We start from the raw sequence: 19,408 nt of genomic DNA, 5'->3' as shown, positions 1-19,408 counted from the left end.
TCCCACGTTGAGATGAAGGTTTCAAAAGTGTTCCCACGCAGAAATACTGCAAATAAGCCTTGCTAGCTGCAAGGGTTGCGGTAGAGGTTTTTGGGTGCTGCTGAGGACCAGGAAGGACCAGGATGTCGCCCCTTGGAGGAGGAAACGGAGGGGGCGCTCAGCAACTCAGAGAGCCCTCACAGAAGCAGGCAGCACCCGCAGAAGTACCTTAACAGGGACTTGGAAGATTTGTGAACCAGAGTCCACGCAGAGTTACAAAAGAGGGTCCCACGACGTCGGAGGCCAACTCAGCGGGTTGAGCACTGCAGGACGGAGTGCTGGGGATGCAGGCTAGGAAGTGCACAAAGGAAATCCTGGAAGAGTGCACAGAAGCTGGAGCAGCTGCAAATCACGCAGTACACAGGTTTGCAGTATAGCGTGGGGAGGCAAGGACTTACCTCCACCAAACTTGGACTGAAGAGCCACTGGACTGCGTGAGTCACTTGGGTAGAGTTCCTGTGTTCCAGGGACCACACTCATCAGGATGAGTAGGGATCCAGAGGACCAGTGATGCAGTCTTTTGGTGCCTGCATTAGCAGGGGGAAGATTCAGTTAACCCACTGGAGATTTCTTCTGAGATTCTGTTGTAGGGTGAAGGCAGGCGACCCCCAGAGCATGCACCACCAGAAACCAGTCGAGAAGCCAGGAGGATGAGGCGCTACAGTGTTGCTGGTAGTCGTCTTACTACTTTGTTGCGGTTTGGCAGGCGTCCTGGAGCAGTCAGTGGTCGACCCTTGGTAGAAGTCGATGAGGGGGATGCAGAGGAACTTTGGTGAGCACTTGCATTCGTTATCTGAAGAATTCCCCATAGCAGAGACCCTAAATAGCCAGAAAAGGAGGTTTGGCTACCAAGAAAGGAGGATTGGCTACCAAGAAAGGTAAGAGCCTATCAGAGGGGGTCTCTGACGTCGCCTGCTGGCACTGGCCACTCAGAGCAGTCCAGTGTGCCCCCAACACCTCTGTTTCCAATATGGCAGAGGTCTGGGACACACTGGAGGAGCTCTTGGCACCTCCCCTGGGAGGTACTGGTCAGGGGAGTGGTCACTCCCCTTTCCTTTGTCCAGTTTCGTGCCAGAGCAGGGCTGGAGGATCCCTGAACCGGTGTAGACTGGCTTATGCAGAGATGGGCACCACCTGTGCCCATCAAAGCATTTCCAGAGGCTGGGGGAGGCTACTCCTCCCCAGCCCTTCAGACCTATTTCCAAAGGGAGAGGGTGTAACACCCTCTCTCAGAGGAAATCCTTTGTTCTGCCTTCCTGGGCCAGGGCTGCCTGGACCCCAGGAGGGCAGAAACCTGTCTGAGGGGTTGGCAGCAGCAGCAGCTGCAGTGGAAACCCCGGAAAGGCAGTTTGCCTATACCCGGGTTCTGTGCTAGAGACCCAGGGGATCATGGAATTGTCCCCCCCAATACCAGAATGGTATTGGGGTGACAATTCCATGATCTTAGACATGTTACATGGCCATGTTTGGAGTTACCATTGTAACGCTTTACATAAGTAGGGATCCAGAGGACCAGTGATGCAGTCTTTTGGTGCCTGCATTAGCAGGGGGAAGATTCAGTTAACCCACGGGAGATTTCTTCTGAGATTCTGTTGTAGGGTGAAGGCAGGCGACCCCCAGAGCATGCACCACCAGAAACCAGTCGAGAAGCCAGGAGGATGAGGCGCTACAGTGTTGCTGGTAGTCGTCTTGCTACTTTGTTGCGGTTTGGCAGGCGTCCTGGAGCAGTCAGTGGTCGACCCTTGGTAGAAGTCGATGAGGGGGATGCAGAGGAACTTTGGTGAGCACTTGCATTCGTTACCTGAAGAATTCCCCATAGCAGAGACCCTAAATAGCCAGAAAAGGAGGTTTGGCTACCAAGAAAGGAGGATTGGCTACCAAGAAAGGTAAGAGCCTATCAGAGGGGGTCTCTGACGTCGCCTACTGGCACTGGCCACTCAGAGCAGTCCAGTGTGCCCCCAACACCTCTGTTTCCAATATGGCAGAGGTCTGGGACACACTGGAGGAGCTCTTGGCACCTCCCCTGGGAGGTACTGGTCAGGGGAGTGGTCACTCCCCTTTCCTTTGTCCAGTTTCGTGCCAGAGCAGGGCTGGAGGATCCCTGAACCGGTGTAGACTGGCTTATGCAGAGATGGGCACCACCTGTGCCCATCAAAGCATTTCCAGAGGCTGGAGGAGGCTACTCCTCCCCAGCCCTTCACACCTATTTCCAAAGGGAGAGGGTGTAACACCCTCTCTCAGAGGAAATCCTTTGTTCTGCCTTCCTGGGCCAGGGCTGCCTGGACCCCAGGAGGGCAGAAACCTGTCTGAGGGGTTGGCAGCAGCAGCAGCTGCAGTGGAAACCCCGGAAAGGCAGTTTGCCTATACCCGGGTTCTGTGCTAGAGACCCAGGGGATCATGGAATTGTCCCCCCCAATACCAGAATGGTATTGGGGTGACAATTCCATGATCTTAGACATGTTACATGGCCATGTTTGGAGTTACCATTGTAACGCTTTACATAAGTAGTGACCTATGTATAGTGCACGCATGTAATGGTGTCCCCGCACTCACAAAGTCCGGGGAATTTGCCCTGAACGATGTGGGGGCACCTTGGCTAGTGCCAGGGTGCCCACACGCTAAGTAACTTGGCACCCAACCTTCACCAGATGAAGATTAGACTTATAGGTGACTTATATGTTATTTATGAGCAGTGTAAAATGGCTGTGAAATAACGTGGACGTTATTTCACACAGGCTGCAGTGGAAGGCCTGTGTAAGAATTTTCTGAGCTCCCTCTGGGTGGCAAAATAAATGCTGCAGCCCATAGGGATCTCCTGGAACCCCAATACCCTGGGTACCTAAGTACCATCTACAAGGGAATTATATGGGTGTACCAGTGTGCCAACGAGAATTGGTAAATTTAGTCACTAGCCTGCAGTGACAAATTTAGAAATCAGAGAGAGCATAAGCACTGAGGTTCTGGTTATCAGAGCCTCAGTGACACAGTTAGGCACCACACAGGGAACACATACAGGGCACATACTATGAGCACTGGGGCCCTGCCTGGCAGGGTCCCAGTGACACATAGACTAAAACAACAGTCATACAGTGAAGTATGGGGGTAACATGCCAGGCAAGATGGTACTTTCCTACAGATACTGTATGTTAGCCTTTGCAAGAAAGAGTGGGTTGGAGTCTGGGTAATTACTACTTGAAGGAAAAGTGAAGTTGGGTAAATATAGTGTCCTTCATTGAGAAAGGATTGGGACTTGTTAACTTGGATGTATTCACTAGTCTGCTTCGAATGGTCCTCAAAAATATGACAGCAAAGCACTGCCACGTTATGTCAATAAATGTAAAGGCTATAACATATCGAGACATATTTCGAATGAAGGTATTACCAATTTTTAAACCGTGGCCCTTTGGTTGGCTTCAGTAGAGGTATGATTGGCCACTTAATGTTGATATTGATTCGGCATTCATAAGAAATTATTGAGTTGGCATTTCTAGTGAAGTAGCAAACCATTTGCATCTAATTTGTCAACACAGAGGGCTCAAATGTTTTAGATTCTTCCTTAGACTGTTCGGCCAGTTTAAACATATGGTAAGGTGTCCAAAGACTCCAGAAATATATCCTATCTAAATCATCAGAACCAGTCAAAGATCGTTTTGGAATTGTTTTGTGCTTCGAAAAGATAAGTTTTGCAGCAATGGGATGGGTGACCATTACAAAATCATCAATAAATGGACTGGGGTCCATGATAATGCATTTATGACTGCCTTGTGCAATGGCGTACAAATTATGTCGCTGATATATTCTTAAATATGAGAAATAAGTGACTATTCGGAAGAAACCGATGTTGGTTTATGGAATGATTACAAAGTGTTTCAACTCTACCTTCTAAAAATTCAGATTGTGTACATTGCACAGCTTATCAGAGAGTCAACATCAGCTTGAGAAAATCTACCTCATCACTTCCTGATAGAAGTGCCTTTTCTCTTTTAGATGCGTTTTTAGATAGAACAGACTCATTGGAATTACCAGCGGGAATCTGCACTGAACTATTAGAAGGAGAAACCCGTATCCTGCTCCCAGAATTAATTCACGAACATTCTTCCTGATACTTTTTATAACTCCGTGTTTTGAAAAACAAAACTGCACACAATTATCAATGAAAGTGTTTTAAGCTATGTTAAATACAGTCTTATTTGTGCCTATTTATTTCCCCGGCAGTCGGATAACTTATAAAGTGAATACTCTTTAACATTACTTATATTTAGTTGGTACTGAGGAAACCTTTCAGAAGAAAGGGTTGTAAGAACTACGAAGTTTGATGTTGGCAGCGCTTAATAAATTTGTAACCGTCTTCAATCAACAGAAACATAAATGAAGGCCTCGCTTGACCGGGAAAACACAGGTCACGACTTTGTTCAGAAAAGGATGGTCAGCATAGTTCGGCCTCTACCTGCAGGCCAGAGTTTGAAAAGAGAAAAAAAGAGTATTTGTGAAAAGAAATTGAGTTATTTTATTTCCATTGACTTGAAGTGAAAGGAGCTTTAGGCAGGAGGAAGGTAACATAAAGCATTTTTTTTATTTAAAAGTCGGAGTCTCCCACCTGAACTGGGTGTGTTGACACATGTGCATCTGTGTGAAAGACGAGGGAGGTCGAAGATGTGCACTGAGAAAAACAGCAGCAATGTGGTGGCCCCACCTGGATAAAGACACAAATGATGGAGATGAGCTGCAGTCTCATTGGAAAAAGCCAGCAACGTGGATACCCAGAACACATGGCACCAAGAACCTGCGAAATTTGTTGAGAAAACAGCAATATAGAAATTAATAAATCGCATATGGTACAACAAGAAACTTCAGGTAAACTGATTACATGCTTTTAGCAATTCACATACAAATAAGTGAATGTAGGAAATATGCTGAGCACTTATCCTATTGTGCGGACAACGAGAAAGTGAATGGGCTTTGTTTGCCTGGGCCTGTTACACTGCAGGTTCTTGTCTCACTAGACCACCTGTCTCCCAAATGTTACTAGTTCTCCTCCCAGGAACTGATGGCTCACTTATGGGCAAATTTATGAGAGGCTTGTGCCAAATTGTTGTCACAAATTGTGACACAATAGTGACGCAGGCAGTAAGTCATATTTAGAAAACAACGCATTTGCAAAAATCTGGTTTTGAAAGGGTTTCATTGGACAAAAGCTGCATTGAAACCAGCAGCGCCACGCACAATTTAATATATGCAATGTCAGTGTTTCAACGCAAAATCTAACGCAAATGTAAAACAGTGGTATTTATGATTTTACCAATGTGTGATGCAGTGTTAGGAAGTACAGTACAAACCCTAAAAAGTGCCAGAACTGCTGCACATCCGCACACCAGGTATAGGAAATGATGCAGTGGCTGCGGTATAAAAAAAGCAACCTTACAAAACAATTTGGCAAGCTCAGTTATGCCATGGAGGTCATCATACTGGAACTCAGAGTAGCTAGGAGATCACCACCACCACATAGGCAGCGAAGGAGGAGGGAGCGTGTTTTCCTGCAGTGCGTAGCCCTCATTGACCTCAGGGAGGAGGAAGTCATACAGTTTTACAGGCTCAAGAGGGAGTCAGTCATGGAACAGCTGGAGAAGATTGGGCCAAGTCTGCAGCCGCCAACTGGAAGTCCAACTAACATTCCAACACATGTAAACCCTGTGGCTCTGCTCCACATGCTGGCATCAGGTCCCTTCTAAGTCACAACAACCAGACTGGCAGGAATCTCACAGGGAGCATTTCCTGCCTTCTTCCCCTATGTTTTTTTGGCTGCCATCATTAAACTAACAACCTGGTGCCTTCTTTTATCCAAAAAAACCCACAACAACAACTGGCTAACAAGCGGGGATTCTATGCCGTATTGGGATTTCCACATGTTCTTGGTTATTGTTTGCACATATACTCCATCAATGTCCAGGCTATAGTGGATCATCAGGGAATGTTCATCAAAGTGTTGGCCAAATATCCTGGGAGTGCACATGTTGCCTTCATCTTCAGCCACAGTATCATCAATGAGTGGTTTTAGAATGGGAGATTGGTAGTAATTGGTAAGGAAACCACAAATATAATTAATATCAACAAAAAGCTGTAATGAAAGACATAATAGCTACCTCTGTGTTTGTGAATAGATCTCGTGGCATATGCATTTAGGGGGGAAAACTGACTCCAACACGTAGACCATGATGTTCCATTGTGTCATTCCCTCACTAATCCTACTATGGAATTTGTGCAAACTCAATTGTGAGAAGTACTGTGGAGAGAAACACATTTTCTGCACTGGTTAGCAAATCAACAAAATAATCATGTGGTTCACAAGTGAAGTCAACATGAGTAGAAAGGGTACATATTAGCTATGTGTGAGATGTGTGTTTGTTCAGTGGTGTATCTAGTCATAGTAATTTGATAAGGTTCCACTAAAATAATAGATGCAGAACAAATCATGTGTTCCTAAGTAAATATGTCCACATGACAGAAAATGTGTATGTTGACAAAAGTGTCAGGAGCACTAATGGAAGAAGTAGTTGTAAATTCCATTTCTGTCATGCATTCTTACAGAGTAGGCCCAGACATACACATAGTTATCAACCCACATAGGAATACTTTATCAGTGAGATAAATGACCAATTTGGTGCCTCAGGTTGCCTACATATCCTGCATCTCAGTCCAACAATGTAAAACTGGCACAGTCAATTAATATGCTGTCAAACATGTGTACACCAGTAAATAACATAGACTTAAATGCAACCAGATTAAGGTCTCACAGTGTACGCATGATCCTAAACTCAAAACTCTTTTGCCACATCAGTGATGCCATAATCAAGGCATATAAGTACTGAATCATCTACAAGGCAAATTCACATACAGGTGAAATATGAAAGTGCAGTGTATGGGTCAGTTGTATGAAGTTACCTTCATCTATATCAGTTTGTTCCATACAATAAACGACCTACATTGCCATAACTATGTGTCAAATCTAAGTTCAGCACAACACCTTGTCATACAAAAAGCATCAGTTGTTGTTTGACAAAAAAAACGTATTACATCCATGTCACCTGTTGGAACTTTACTACATATACTGAGCAAATAGCCGTGCTAAATTAGGTGAACAAATCAAAGGCTGTGTTAATGTCAGGTAAGCAAGCAAAGATCATAGATGACAAAAACACAAATGTTGTGAGTGTCAAACATGTTGGCACTGTCACAGCCTTCATAGAGCTGAGTATATGCCAGAGAATCTGATCATAAGTTTGTAACTTTGTACATATAGTGAGTGCAAATAACATAGAGCAGTTAATAACTTTCCAAAATACTTACCATAGAAATCTCCTGCCTAAACATTACACTCAGCATTTAGAAGTGTCCTATGTCTCAGGACATGGACAATATGTGTAAAGACACATAGAACTTGAAGACATATGTGTAAAGCAACGATTAACAGTATTGAACACAGATCCGTTAAAAGTGAAAGAGATGTGAATGAGTTGGCCAGCATACGTAACACACATGGTCAGTAATGTCTAAGTAACAATGTGTCTTTTTGTACTTTTCAGATGACCAAGGATATGGGTTGCAGCCATGGCTTATGACCCCCATTCACCAATCCTCAGATGGCGGGTGAAAACTGGTTTAACACTGCATTCACCAAGACAAGAAATTATGTTGAGAGGAGTTTCGGTGTTCTAAGGTCCAGGTTCCGATGCCTGGATATGTCAGGCATATGACTATTATACTCACCCCTATGGCCTGCAAAATAATTGTGGTATATGCAATATTGTACAATATTTGTTTAAAACATGTTGCAGCAGATACCAACACATATCAGAGTGACAGTTGCCATAGTCAAATCTCTAGTTCCGGTTTAGATGTTAAAATGTCATTTGTAAAAAAGCATTCGTGCGTATGTGTGGTTCCACAAAACACCACATACATGTCACCTTTCGTAGGCAGATTGATGTGTAGTGGATCCTATTTATTTGTATTGGGAATTATGAGATAGCTTAGGCTTCTGGCTTGCAGGCCTGTTCTTCTGTTACCTAGTGACTTTTAACCTACTTAGCCTGCTCTTTTTTAGCACATTTGATTAGCTATTTCTTCCAAGATGGCTGCTATGTTTGTAGTTAGGAAGATGTTTTGATTTCATGTTATCAGTGCTACTCTGTGAAGGCGTCACTAGCAGCGTCAAAGAGAAGTGATATATAGAGGTATTCATGTGACAGGAACATAATGTACTTTTTAAGTTTAAGGGAATTATTCATATAATTGCTTCCCCAAGCATGCTTTTTAAATCTTGTTTCGGAATATTCCTGCGTCAGGTGTCCTACACGATCTGTATAAATACATCTCAAGCTGACAGGATTAGCAGAAGGATTCCCACCAGATGCCATCAATGCTCTCTGTGCTACACGTCACCTTGATGGAGACCCAGCCTTTGTGTCACCAGAGAGTATGATCAAGAGACCTCATTCCAAGGTAATGAGGGTTGGAGGTCTATTCTGATGGACACTGTACTGGCAGATTAGGTTTCACACACCTAGCTCTCTTTACGTTAGAGATTAGGTTCAACATGGTAGGTTAATAGGCCCTATTTCACACCTATTTTATATCTCATGTTTATTGCAAGATGGAGGGGGTCTTTTTATTTATGGCTCTCATCTTCATAATTCCGTTTCTTGCATTGTTCATTATCCTAATCATTACAGCCCATGCAATTTACAGTAGGTTGCAGTTTTGTTAATAAAACTTATTGAAAGCTTTACTGCATCTCCTTCATTGGCCTGTGGGTGACTGAGACTTGTTGCTCATTTGAGAAAAGGGTTATCTCCGTTTAACAATGACTCTCCTACGATGTCGCACTCTTGAGTCCATGCGTAAAGGCTACCACAAATCACCCTTTACTGTTTGGGTTTTTGGTGAGGTACTGCTTGTGAGCCAAGAGGGTTGGGCAGACAGTTGCGACTTGTTGTAGGGTTGGCCTTGTCACCTACAAACCAAAGTGCTGTCATCCTTAAACCAGCAGTCTTGCTTAGGGCAAGAGTCCAACTACGACAATGTCAATATCACCTCTGGCCACAATTGACAATGCTTTGCACAGCAATAAAAGGAGGCCCAAAGGCCTGTAACAAAACATAATAAACAGATGAAGCTGCAATGTGTGACATTAACCAGATAAGTAAAACAAGGGAGATGTCTGCCAACCATCAAATTGCCTCAGGAATATAGAGATGATAAATGTGTGAAGTGTCCATGTCAAAAGTCTTGCACAAATGTATGTGTAGATACACACTGGCATTTAACATGGTGCAAAGGAGGTATTGGGTATGATTTTTCCCCTGCATGGTAAGAATAGTGTAAATCTACTGCACAGCTGTGTGAATCCATAACTCTAGTATATGGCCTAAGGGTATTTGGAATATGAATGTGTGCCATGAAAGGGCTGTCTCATGGATTGCGGTCTGCTTGGACCAGGAGGTACACAAAAACCCCTGCCCTCACAGTAGATGTATGCTTTTGCCTTTGCCAGGTGCTAGACAAAGATACAATGGAGATGACAGCATGCTGTTTAGTGAACAGTAGTAGTGTAAATTACCATTCAAATCTGGATCTATGCAGGGAGACCCACTGCTTTACTGGCTCACCCACCTCTTCAAATGTTCTGTTCCTGCCTCTTACACTCCACCTGCCTAACATCAGATTGATCAGGGAATGTGAGGATCACAAACCATGTGTAGAATGCATGTGTTTGTCCAAGACATACACAACACATATTTTGAAATGTCAAATAGTGTGCACATGGGTAATATGGGTGTCATGGAAGTGTGTGTTCTAATTGACACACTCTAGTATAGTTCAAAGGTAGTGTATATGTTGGAAATGGCCCTTTCCAGAGGGGCATCCTCAGACTTTTTGCCTTTCCCCTCCTCTTTTTCTGACCCTGTTTTGTAGGCTTAAGGACTCTGGACACTTTACCACTAGTATCCTGAGCCAACGTGCCTGTGCTCTGTATTTAAAACATGGTAATATTGGCATGTCCATGATTGGCATATTTAATTTACTGGTAAGTCCCAAGTAGAGTATACTATGTATGCCCAGGGCCTGTCAGTCAAATGCTACTAGTGTGCCTACCATACTGGTTGTACCCACTACGGTAGCCTTTCAAACATGTTTCAGGCCTGCCATTGCAGAGCCTGTGTGTGCAATTAAAACTGTGAGCTTGACCTGGCAAGTGTACCCTCTAGCCAGGCCCAAACTTTCCTTTTTATTATACGTAAGATACGCCTGAGGTAGGCCCTGGGTAGCCCCAAGGACAGGCTGCAGTGTATCTAAAAAGATGCACATGCACTTCAATTTATTTTTCACTAGTGCAAGGACTATCTCTCCCATAGGCTAGTATGGTGATTGCCTTAGAACACCTTTTAAGTGTAATTTCCAGTTTTGAAAAGGTAGAAAATGGACTCACAATTTGAAAAAGCATCTTTTGGTAAAGGTGTTTATCATTTTCTGGTCTGCAAATGCCACTTTTAGATAGTTGGCATTTTTTTACTTTAACCATTATGTGCCTTAGCCTCCTCCAATCCACATCTGGCTTGTGTATGGTTTAGGTGACAGATACATCTGTGCATTCCATCCAGACAGCCATAAAACACAGGACACCCCACTGCCCCTACATTTCATCTGCATAGCGGTGGGTCTTCCTGGGTATGAAGGGTGGAGTGGCTCTCATTCACACTTCAAAGGGTGGCCACCTGACCTTACACAAAAGACTGATAACCATCCACAGACCTCCTGGCAGACAGGACTGGGCTGAAAGGGAACTAGGGTACTTCAAGACCACTCTTTGAAGTCTTCCCAACTTGAAAGGTCCATTTGTGTATAAGTCTTAGGCTTCTGACACCATACACTAGGAACACTTCTGGACTGAGGACATTCTTCCAGGAAGGACAACTGTATTGTCAGGAGGGAATGCTAGTTTGCTGTTTGCTTTTCTGTGTTGGCCTTCTGCCTGCTACTTCTTTTCTGGGAGTGAGAGAACTGGATCTAACTCTCTACATCCTGCAATCTAAAGTTTCTCTAAGCGCCTGACTGAGGTTGCCTCTTGTTTCTGAAGTGTCAGGACATCAAAGACTTCACCTTCATCTTGCTACCAGAATCTGGACTACTCTGCTGAGAGTCCTGCTCTGCCAAGTGGTACCAAATCCAGTCCTGGGACCTTGGAGAAAAGTGTCATGCTGCAACACAAGAAGTGATGCAATCACACCGGCGCGTCACTTAGAACTGATGCATCCCACTGCAGAAAGACCACTTTGCCACTGCCTGCACTGAAGCCACAGGCACCGCTTACCCACTGCACAACGCAACAACCCAAACTTATAACACAGCCCTGGCTTGGCTAATGCAACACTGATGCATCGGAACCAGTATTCAACCCTTCTGGACATCGGTGTATCAATGACGTTGCCCAATCAGGAAAAAACACATTACCTGCAATATTAACACATCCCCTCCTCTGGATTAATGCATTGTCACTGTGCACTGATGCAACAAAGGTACTTTCAGTGGATCTCTGTGATTCTTGTATCCGGCTTGTGCCCCATCACGGTCGGACTGCACTTTTGGATTTGCCCTGATCCAGCGTGACCAGATAGATCCGGCTGGAGCTATTGTCTTCTGAGCACTGCATATCGATCTACTCTTTGAAAATTAAAAACTTGACCTGTGTATGTTGGAGTTTTGTTATTTTGGTCTTGTTTGACTCAGATAAATATGGGCTATTTTTCTAAATTTGTGTCAAGTGATTTTGTGGCGTTTTCACAGAATTACTGTTTATGTGCACAAACATTTTACACATTGTATCTTTAGTTTAGCGTGACTGCTCTGTGCCAAGCTACCAGTGAGTGACCACAGGTAAACTTTTAGTGTGTATCGTACTTGCCCAGACTAGGATTGTGATCCCTACTTGGACAGAGTGCAAACTTCTGCCAACTAGAGACCTGATTTCTAACAGTATAACTAAACAGTGGGATAGAATTACAAGTTTAGTCACAGTGCAGCAAGTCATCTTGCTGTGCTGCACTATGTGAGAGGAAAAGGCAGGAGTGTGCTGTGTATAAAAGATTTGGCACATTCTGGCTTTTTCCCTTGTGCTGGTGCCATTTTGGATATCCAGCACAAACGCAGGCACACTTGCACCATGTTGCAAGTGTGCTTGTATTCAATGTAAGAGTTATTGTGCATGAGGGGCTACCTTCCAGCAAAAACAAATCCTGCAAAGCATATTCCTCAATCTATGTGTGCTGCAGAATGCAGTACATAGTAAAAGAGAAAGTAGCAAGGATAAATAATGATATCACTCTTTGTTAGGCATGTCCTGGGAAGGTGTATCTTTCTGGCTCATTATCAGATTTACAAGGTCTGGTAAGTCTGGAATGCACCCAAAACCATGGGTGTTGCATGGAAACAACCACACAATGGCCATTGAATGCCTTCCTAGCACTGAGTAAGGAAATGCCACCATTTGTGAAGCACTGCTTTACTTGAGATTTATGATGCCAATCAGGGCTATGCAAGATGGCCTTGTGTGGCTTCACAAATATCAGATTTGATTTGGGTTGTGCATGTACCACATTGTGTGGTGCAAGCACTGTGTAACTGGGGTCATACATATACCCCTGAGTGCAGAGGTGGCTGCGCCGTTATATCACATGGAGGACTTTGGTTATCTTTGTGTGTAAGACATGGCTGCCTGGTGAAAAAATGTATATAATTTGAATTACACAAGATAGTGTTAGACAGGCCAGCAAAGCTGCAAGCTGGATGGGTCTTACACTGGAGTATGTGAGAGCCAGCCTGTCTTTGTGCTTCCTGATTGAGTGTTGCATCAGTGACACATCACAAGAAAGGAGTCTTGATACATCGCAGTAAGAGAGAGATTGGGCTGATTCGAGAACACACATGAGTGGGGCATAGGCCCCAGGATCAATCTTCAGATGCACATATGACTGTAGGTAACATCCAGGTGTGTACCCTGGTAACACATGTGAAAATCATTGTGTGAGCATTCTGCTCTTGATTCCTGTCTTGCTGTGCTGCCATGCTGCCTGCTGCTCCCCTAGCTGGGAGATAAGGACTGCACATGCATCTCTTTAACCCAGAATAAATGCAAGGGCAATTTGCCTGGCCTCCTCTCATAAAGTCTCAGGGACATTAAAGACTTCCAAGCACTCAGCTTGAGCACCTGGACACTGCCATCTGCCACTCTGACCTGCTAAGTGGTGCATCCTCGGGTCCTCAACCAATGAAAGTGGGTCTAAGGAGAATAGTACCATGCAACTTGCTTCATGCAAAAACGAAAAATCAATGCGCTATTATTTATGCAACACAAGGCCACTTTGTGCCTCAGAGTGGTTACATAAATCCTGTGTAATGCAAGGCAGGGCCAATTGCTGTGTTGCTTTATCCTGCCCAAAGGGGCTGTGCTATGGGTAGTGGGTGTTTCTTCACATGGAACATGCATGGATTTAGAAGCATTCCCTGATTAAACATACATGATTTACCGCGGAATGTTCCAAAAATGACAGACTTCCACAGGTGATGTGAAAGCTGGACATATATGTTTAACCTCCATTTATGTAAAACTTTCTATGTACACAACGTAGCACACATAGACAAATGAAATGACTGAGACAATTGTTTTTGTGCAGCATGGTAGGCCTTACAGGACAAAGCAATACATACCTGCTTGAAAGGCAGGCACCCTTGTACCATGTTGCAAGGTAGAATACATTGCTGCTAGTCAGCAATTTGTGCACCATTGCCATGAAAAGTCTTATATGGTCCATACAAAATAACATTTGTTGTTCACCTGTCCTTTCCCATCACATCACATCACTGCCATTCTCTGACTAAGGTCAATTGTTTTGGCCCTGTGTCATGGTGTAAATGTGCCTGAGATGATGCTGACCAACAGTACTGAAAACATCACAGCGCTCAATTACAAGCACCTTGCGGCACTGAAACATAATATTTTTTATGCCATGGCAGTGCAAAACAGTCTCCCGTGCTCTATTTACAAACTGGTGCAATGGTGACATTAGTTTGTAAACCCGTGCACCACATTATACCTGTGCCAGGTATAATGTATGGAAGAGAAGCGCTCCCCAGCAGGGAGGCCCATAAGTATGGCGCAGTGAAATCTGCAAGATTTCACTGTGCCATTCTAGCATAATTTTTTTGCCCAGGGCAAGCGTTAAATTGGCACTGGGCTCTTTTCAATGGGCCTCCCAGAGCTTCGCTCGACTAGCATCAAAGGTTTTGATGCTAGTCCAGCAAAGCGCCACAACTACGTCAAAAAGTTTGACGCAGTTCTGCTAACGAGTGGCATGGTGCACTGTATTATAAAGACAGCACCTCCATGGTGTCGCTATGGGGGCGCAGGGTGACGCAAGGAAACTGGTGCCTCACAGCCAAAGCACCAGTTCCTTATAAATGAGGCCTATCACATCCCCGAGGAATACTTCAGGTGTGTTATGTTATCCATGTCTGAGCTTCAACATTCAGGTAACTCAGCCCTGCAAGCCGACTAGCTGCATCCCATGTTCATTCAATGTATACATTTGTGTGTAAAGAGTGTTGAATATACACTGGCCAGTTATAATAGTTATTATGGTTTCAGGCCCATGTGTAGCTGCAATAGTTGCAATGCAATGTTCAAATCTTTGTATTGTAGGTGGACATGTCCCATTCACCAAAGGAGACGTTGATACTATTTTGGATCCCAATGCAATTAGTAAGTGTCATGAGTATATGTTTGTAGCTCTGTGACACCTGTGTGTGATCCATCAGAGTTGTAATATTGTGATGTGTATGGGTAGGTATCAATCACCTGCAACCAAATTATGGCCAGTATGACAACACAATAGAACGTGACCACAGAATAAATTAGAGTTTGCAAGGAGGCATACTATTGTGAATGTAGAGCCAATGTAAGCTGGCCTACTCGTTCATGATTTATTCCCAACTATGCTGATGTTAGCAAACCTATAGTCGTGATGCATTTGGCACGTGAACCATCATCTGGTGTTTAATCTGAAGATGTCCAACACAATCAAACTTGTTTGTACCACAAAAGGCACAAACGTAAGAAGCCATGTTTCAACAGATGTAGGAGCAAAGTGGAATGACTGTCACTAAGCTTCTTTGGCCACATTTCAGTTTCCTATGTCCATATTTGAGTATGAAACAGGTGCTGTGTTAACATGAAAGTATTATGAAATCTGATCATTACAACATGTGTATCAATATGCCATATATAGCTTCACCTTGCAGGATACTATGGTCATACATGCTGCATGCATTTAACCTCTCCTACTACATAATTCCAGTGTGATTGACAATAGGTGTGGGTAAAGATTCCTGCAGATCAACACTTAAAATATTTTGTGGCACATCTCTGTCCCTGTACCTGTGTGTCATTTCAAGGGCCAATTTGTTTAAACATGGAGGACAGTGTCAGCAGAGTCGCCAACACATTCTCCTAGTTTTCCAATTATAGATGATGAGAATGTGGTAGTGGTATGTCAAAGTGCATCCACAACATTATTATGAGCCATGAAAATGAACAAAAGACATCTCAACAAGTGTTTCTGTAAGGGTGTGTGTACATTTTCATTAGTGTAGTTAAATCATATTTTAGCTAAATTAACCAGAGGTGTTGTTATCTAGCATCATGGGTGCTGGAGCCTCCTTGAGAGTAGTTTATGTCAAAACTATGTGAAATGGAGTGACAAAGTAATGTTTATACTGATCCTCTGCAGGCTGCAGGGATGTAGGGCTGCTTCTTTATTGATCCATGGTGTTCTACAAATCATTACCAGACTGCCTGAGTGTTGCACATTGTTAGTGTAGATGTCCACATGGCAGGGTTCTTGAGATATGGCTTTGCAAGTGTAAACTGGATGTTAGGCTTTATATGTTGGTGTAAAGTGTGTTTTTGGAGCACAGTGTGCAGGGTCATTGGGGTTAAACCTTTGGGCCCGAGCATGCCTCAATGCATCGATAGAGTGTCCTTGGCACGTAGTTAGCAGCAAGATAAAAGCACCAGCCTGCGTATGGATTGGCATTTGAAATGCCAGATTAATTCCCTGTTTTTCACCTATGTGCCATTTCTGTGAGGCATTCATACAATGCAAAGTATAAAGTCATATTACACCACTGTCTAAAAGATCACAAGCAGAAATGCACAGTGTTAGAAGCGTACTGTCCATTACACAACTCACCCGCTGGTAGGCTAAGTTAGACTGGTTAGTACCAACGCAGGCCCCCTTGCATCATGGTGCAAGGGGTCCTGTTTTATACCTGGCAAAGTTCCTGTACACATGAGTACTCCTGCATGTATACACATACTCCTGAGATCTATGTTCTATGTGTGATGATGTTTGCAGCCCATTGAGAATGAGTGTTCATAGAAGTGAATATATCAAGGTCATTATGGGATTATTACAACTGTATACCAGATGCTTTATGTCAGATTGTAATGTATTTCGCTGAGATGAAATTGAAGGAGTGTTCAACATCAAGGTCTTGCAGAAGAAAGAGAAACACACACCTTCCATCTATGTCGTAGCTAGCTGACAGAGAAAGTCAAGTCAACAATGTGTGCTGCCTTGTGTAACTCCAGATGAGTATTGCAATGCAGATGCATACTTGCTGTATCTGCTTACCTTATCACCACTCATGTATGTTTGTGACTAACTTTGTCTCTACTTCGACGATGTGTCTAAAAATACCTCTTGGCACATCATCAGAATTCAGTGTCACTGTTATTATTGATATGCTTGTTACCATATTGTGACTAACTTTAAATATTGTACAACATTACTGACCTCATGAGTCATTTTCACATGTTATATTAAGAGATGTCTTTATACTAACAGTGTATTGTTGTTATCTTTGTCTCAATATTTGGTGCTGGTCTGAAATTGCACTTAAGATAGCATGACATCGTCAGACACCTTTTTGACACATCAGGTACATTTGCAACTTGATACAATGTGTGCTCCCTTTTACTTCCTAGATAACATGACACCAGGCATGGTAAGAACATTTGAGGGGGGACATGCTAGATACACACACATTCGGAATGTTGTCAAGGCATATTGGAGGATGGCTGCCATCTGTCAGCTGGCAAAGGCAAGTGCAAGCTGGAGGAGCCAGAGCAAGTCCAAAAGCCAAATCATATCTCCACCAAGTGGATCTGAGGGTGCCAGACATCAGCCACATCCAACTACACAGGCCACAGGAGGGCGTTCCATGTAACAACCATGCCACCTTCCCCAACACATGCCACAGTGGGACCCTTTACTATCCGGACACAGCCAAGGATGCCCAGCCATGCAGGAACCTTTCTGTTCACTTTAATGCTGGTGCATGAACATAGGAGGCTGAATCAAAGGATGGCTGGCATAGAGCGGGAGCAAGTCAGCATCTGAGAGATCTTGTTCAATATACAGGAGTCCATGAAACAGATTGCTGGCCAAATTTGAATAGCTCTCCCTCTTGACTTTGATCTTCTCCATTTTAGTTGTTGTTGCATAGTTAGCATAGTGTTAGTTAGGGTTTAGCATAGGTAGTTAAGTGTTAGTAATTACAAATGTTAGTAGGTATTACTTTTTAAGTCAGTTTTTATAAACTTAGCTTTTTAAGTTGGCAGGAGGTGATGTGTGTATTGTAAAAGAAGAACTAAACAAATTAAAAAAATATGTTTGTTTAGAATGTATTGGCAGTATATGTTTAGGATGTAGTTGATGGCTTTATAGTACCAAGTAATGTGTATTAAGGAAGGTGGGAGGTTGATGTTTAACTTGTCATATGTGTATAGTACTTAAAACAGTTTAAGATAAGTTAAGATAGTTGAGGCTAGTGTTAAGGTTAGCTGGTGTACGATAGGTAGGTGTTGGTAGTTTAGATAGTTTTGATAAATTATTTTTTTCTACTTTCACTAGTTCATCATCATTTCATATTTAAGAGTTGGTACCGTTGTGTAAGGTAAGCTGAGTACACAATGAAGCAACTGACTGTCAGTTTTTCAAGGTATATGTTGCTTTCTCAGAGGCCCATAGATGACTGTTAGTCTACCTCACATTCAAGACAAGTATGGTCCCTTTTCCATACTTTATAAAATGTAAGTGGACCTCATTTGGTATTTTTACATACAGCACAACATGGGTAGTCTCCACATGTAGCACTCTGTGTGAAAGGGATAGTGCAGGTAAACTTCGGATAGTTTTGTCACTACAGATTGAAGATCCCTGACTGTGCTGGGCCATACACTGGTGCCTGGCACTACCACACACACCCTTGCCCCATTGCGCAAGCGGTCTTTGTTGTTGTCTGGTTACTAATTGTTAATGTATTCATACCTGTCTGGAGATCATCCATCATCTTCGGCATTGACTACTTTCTAACTGTGGCACATCATGCAGCTCAGTTTGGTCCATTACTTTCAAACTTTAATACTCATAAATCTCCCCAGTTCTCTTCCCCTGAGGAGGTGTTACATTGTTTCTCGTTTTGTGGTCTGACTTTTATGCAAAAATATGTATCTAATATGTACAATAGATGTAATGTGGGGTTGCACCCACCCTTAAAACAACACCCGACAAGGAGCCCTTGCATTTCTTGGTTACTGACATTTGAGGTAATGGATTGGCCTTGTGCATCCTTGTGTGGCACAGATATGATGCTAAATAGCAAGGACTGTGGGCATGACTATCAGTCTATTATTAGTACAACCATGCATATGTATGTGCTGTAGATTCTCTTCAGTGAGCAGAGGGATTATCATATTAGGATGATCAAGTTGCCATGTTCACTGAGTGACATATGCATGGACAAGTGGAACAGTGTTATACCCTGACCTTCCTCACACATCCCATTCATATGTGGTAAGTATTTGTATGATTATGAGCAGATTCTCACAGTGTCAATCAAGTAACTGTAGCTTGCTGTTACACTCTCATGTTCCATTGGGAGATAACAAATTCCTCAGAATACGATTGCAATAGATGTACTTGGTGTAGGTGCATATCCAAAGACAGCATGCACAATTGACTTTAGCTCACTCTTCTTGAGATGCAAAAAAGTGGGTTTGGATTTTACACGTTAACTATAGTAGATGTCGTCCTTTCAGAAGCAAACATACAAAACTCTTTGTGGTACTGAAAAAAATGGCATATGTGAGTTATTTTTATACAAGACTGTAGGTCCATCAGGGAAACATCCTGAACAACTAGGTCTAAACCACTACTTGCCTGAACCACTACTGCTAAACAACTAAAAGGTCTCT

Source organism: Pleurodeles waltl, chromosome 1_2 (genome assembly GCF_031143425.1).
Source record: "Pleurodeles waltl isolate 20211129_DDA chromosome 1_2, aPleWal1.hap1.20221129, whole genome shotgun sequence".
NCBI classification, from domain to species: Eukaryota; Metazoa; Chordata; class Amphibia; order Caudata; family Salamandridae; genus Pleurodeles; species Pleurodeles waltl.
Note: the sequence above shows the minus strand (reverse complement) of the source record.